This window comes from Macaca nemestrina, chromosome 7, assembly GCF_043159975.1.
Source record: "Macaca nemestrina isolate mMacNem1 chromosome 7, mMacNem.hap1, whole genome shotgun sequence".
NCBI lineage: Eukaryota > Metazoa > Chordata > Mammalia > Primates > Cercopithecidae > Macaca > Macaca nemestrina.
Genome location: NC_092131.1, coordinates 136,791,089 through 136,795,447, shown reverse-complemented (window position 1 = coordinate 136,795,447; position 4,359 = coordinate 136,791,089). Strand labels below are relative to the sequence as shown.

Genomic DNA, 4,359 nt, shown 5'->3' with positions numbered 1-4,359 from the left:
ACAGACATGGGGACTAGAGACTCCCGTGGGAGACTTCAGCCCCAGAGGAAGTGGCTGTCTTCCTCAGTCAAACTATGGTTGAGAAACAGGAGCTTTCTGGAGACACTATTTTTCAAAGGGTTTCTCACAGCCCTGTGTCCCAGGCTCCAGGCCAGAGGTGGAAAGGAGAGGGAGGGAGTGATGGGGAGCATGGTGCAGGGCACCGCACAGAAGGCAGGAAGGAGGGGAGGGTCAGCAGTGCCACCAGACCGAGCCCCAAATGAGGGGGAGTCCAGGAGACAAGGCTTGCACAACCCACCACCTTGGGGTAGTCCCGGTGCCACCCAGGCTCAGAGGGCACACTGAAAGGAGGGTACATTGAAAACTATGGGCACAGGGGAACTCAGGTCCCCTGGGCTGGGCTGTGGCCTCTATTGAAGCACCTACAGCCTCAGCAAGGCCAAGAACAGGGAACTACTGAGCCTGAAAACAATTTCAGTCTCATCAAGTCTGCCCCCAGTCCCAGGTAACGCTCAGGCTTTGCAGCCAAATGCGGATTCAACCTGCCTCTACCACATGTAAGCTGCATTCACTCATTCATCCTACAGTTAAAAAAATTTTTTTGTTTTGTTTTTGAGAAAGGATCTGGCTCTGCCATCCAGGCTGGAGTGCAGTGGTGTGATCATGGTTCACTGCAGCCTCAACCTCCTAGGCCCAAGCAGTCCTCCCACCTTAGCCTCCAGAGTAGCTGGGATCACAAGTACACCACCATGCCTAGCTAATTTTTTATTTTTTATTTTTTGTAGAGACAGGGTCTTGCTACTTCACCTAAGCTGGTCTCGAACTCCTGGGCTCAAGCAATCCCCCTGTCTCAGTCTCCCAAAATGCTGGGATTACAAGCCGGAGCTGCTGTACCCAGCCCCCTACAAATTTGTTTTGTTTTGCTTTTTCACCCATCTTCTTTGTGATAGTAAACAAATATTTTTAGCTTCTGCTATGTGCCAGGCCCTGAGCTAGGTGCTGGGGGTACAGAAAAGAACAAAGTAGGCTGGGCGTGGTGGCTTACGCCTGTAATCCCAGCACTTTGGGAGGCCAAGGCGGGAGGATCACCTGAGGTCGGGAGTTCGAGACCAACCTGACCAACATGGAGAAATCCTGTCTCTACTAAAAATATAAAATTAGCCAAGCATGGTGGTGCATGCCTGTAATCCCAGCTACTCGGGAGGCTGAGGCAGGAGAATCACTTGAATCCGGGAGGTGGAGGTTGCAGTGAGCCAAGATTGTGCCATTGCACTCCAGCCTGGGCAACAAGAGCGAAACTCCGTCTCAAAAAAAAACAAAAACCAAAAAAACAAAAAGAACAAAGTACCTTTGAGGAACTTACCCCATCACTGGGGAGATGGAATGGTCACTATAGAACACTAAGGTAAACGTAGGGACAATAACATGCATGGGTTAGTGTGGAGTACCTGTTTTGGGCCCCCTCTGGGGCATCGTTCTGAGGGCGGCTCTCAGGGAAGGCTTCCTGGAAGAGGTATAATCATTTGAGTTTAAAAAAACGAATGGCAGGGCTCACTTCGGCAGCACAGATACTAAAACTGGAATGATACAGAGATTAGCATGGCCTCTGCACAAGCATGACATACAAATCTGTGAAACGTTCCATATTTTAATAAGAAAAACAGGCCAGGCACAGTGGCTCGCGCCTATAATCCCAGCACTTTGGGAAGCCGAGGCGGATGGATCACCTGAGGTCAGGAGTTCTAGACCAGCCTGGCCAACATGGCAAAACCCAATCTCTACTAAAAATACACAAAATTAGCCGGACATGGTGGCACGTGCCTATAATCCCAGCTACTCAGGATGCTGAGGCAGGAGAATTACTTTTTTTTTTTTCTTGAGACAGAGTTTCACTGAGTCACCCAGGCTAAAGTGCATTGGCATGATCTTGGCTCACTGCAACCTCTGCCTCCTGGGTTCAAGTGATTCTTGTGCCTCGCCCTCCCAAGTAGCTGGGACTACAGGCCCACCACCACTCCCAGCTAATACTTGTATTTTTAGTAGAGATGGAGTTTCACCATGTTGGCCAGGCTGGTCTCGAACTCCTGACCTCAAGTGATCTGCCCATCTCAGCCTCCCAAAGTGCTGGGATTACAGGCGTGAGCCACCACAGCTGGCCTGTGTTTTTAAGCCCGTAAGACATTGTTATTAATGTTAATACAACATTTGTTTAGACTTACCTATGCATGTACCACTTTGTTCTATGTTCCTTCTTGTCTCTCATTTTTTCCATCTAGGATCACTTTTTATTTCTGTCTGCTGGTGGGCGAATACAGTTTTTGTTTGTATCATGTCATTATTTTTTCTCACTCTTAAGATATCTTTTCACTGATTTTAGAATTCTCTTAAACAAATTTTAGTGTCAATGAATTCTTACTTATTGTTTGTACCTACATTTGTATCCTCCAGCTGCTGTGCCAGTGTACACTACACCGTCACCTACCTCCTAAAGCACATAGCAAAAGAGGGCAAGGTGGATGGGCATGGTGGCTCAACACTGGTAATCCCAGCACTTTGGGAGTGACATTTTTCTCTTAAGAATAGGGAAATTGAGATAGGCATTTTCCTTTTCAGTCTGTTAGGAGGTAATGGTGTTTATATGTAGCTCACACATTCACTGGAGTCCCAGTTTTAGGTTTTTTAGACTTCCCACCTTAGAGGAGCCCCGAGTTTCTCTCAGTAGTGTGTGTTGGAGTTTGCGCCTATCAGCTCACAAGAACCAAATATTTTTCGTTCCTGTTCTTCGTACCACTAATGGCTTGAAATCTACGGTGGGAACATTTACTTAATGGAAATCAACAAAAACTAAAACACTAAAATATATGTTTACAATATTGTGCTTATAGTTAATACTGAACCGTACACAAAACAGTGCTTTGTTTTGTTTTGTTGGAGAGCCAGTTACTGTCACACCACTGGTTCTCTCCAATCACTCACTCCCATGAGAACATGAAAATTCAAGTTCAAGTTTACTGAGTTAAAAGTTACTCACCGGACCAGGTTCAGTGGCTCACACCTATAATCCCTACACTTAGGGAGGCAGAGGCAGAAAGTTAGCTTGAGCCCAAGAGTTAGAGAACTGCCTGGACAACATAGCAAGACCCCATTCTCCACAAAAAGAAAACACAAACAGATAAATAAATAAATAAATAATGGGCTGGGTGCAGTGGGTCACACCTGTAACTACAGCACTTTGGAAGGCTGAGGAGGGAAGATCACATGAGAACTAGAAGTTCAAGACTAACCTAGCCAACATAGTAAGATGAGGAAACCCACCTGCCATGCTGTGAGGACACCCAGGCCACATACATAGAGAGAGTAAGGCCACATGTAGGTGTTGCAGCCAAAAGCCCACTGAAAACCAAGCCTGCAACCAGCATCAACTGCCAAACATGTGCTGAAGAGGTTGAGATGATTCCAGCACTTGTGGATGACTGCAACCATAAGAGAGACCCGGAGCAAGAGCTACCTATCTGGGTTTTTTTTTTTGTCTCTACAAAAACAAAAACGAAAACAAAAAAACAGTTGGGCATGGTGGTGCCACTGCACTCCAGCCTGGGCAACAGAGCAAAACCTTGTCTCAAACAAAAAAAATTTTTTAAGTTTAAAATTTACAAAAATTAAAATGATAAAGTTTCAGTCATGCAAGATGAATAAGTTCTAGAGATCTGCTGTACGTATTGTGTTTATAGTTAATACTGAACTGTACACTTAAAAACTTGTTAAGAGGAGCTGGGCACGGTGGCTCATGCCTGTAATCCCAGTACTTTGGGAGGCCAGGGCAGGCAGATCACTTGAGGCCAGTTCAAGACCAACGTGGCCAACATGGAAAATCCCATCTCTACAAAAAATACAAAAATGAGTGGGACATGGTGGCACGTGCCCGTATTCCCAGTTACTCAGGTGGCTGAGGCACGAGAATCGCTTGAGCCTGGGAGGTGGAGGTTGCAGTGAGCCGAGACTATGCCACTACACTCCAGCCTGGGTGACAGAGCAAGACTATATCACAAAAATTTTTTAAAAAAATTAAAATTGTGACTAGGTTAGACAATAAAAAATAAAAATAAAATAAAAATGTCCAAAAGGCAAAAGTCACTTTCATTGCTCAACTTGCCTTTGAATTCGTGACTTGTTTGGCCTGAGTATTCCTTACTTTCTTGCCAGCTCATCAGTGCATCAAAAAATAAATACATTTTTATTTTATCCATAATTGTTTTCAGAAGTTTATTCAGGGTACTTAGTCCACTTTAGTACATAAAATATCTTAGTATCTTAATGTAGATATTGAAATAGTTGGACTAGATCAGTAGTTCTTAACAT

At 45.0% G+C, this 4,359-nt stretch overlaps 1 non-coding gene across 1 annotated transcript; it reads left to right on the top strand.

Moving 5' to 3' along the window:
• Nucleotides 1–1,547: 1,547 nt before the first annotated feature.
• Nucleotides 1,548–1,651, top strand: LOC112428746 (U6 spliceosomal RNA). Its single transcript, XR_003020801.1, has one exon. It is a non-coding gene; the product is annotated as a U6 spliceosomal RNA (small nuclear RNA).
• The last annotated feature ends 2,708 nt before the right edge of the window (nucleotides 1,652–4,359 follow it).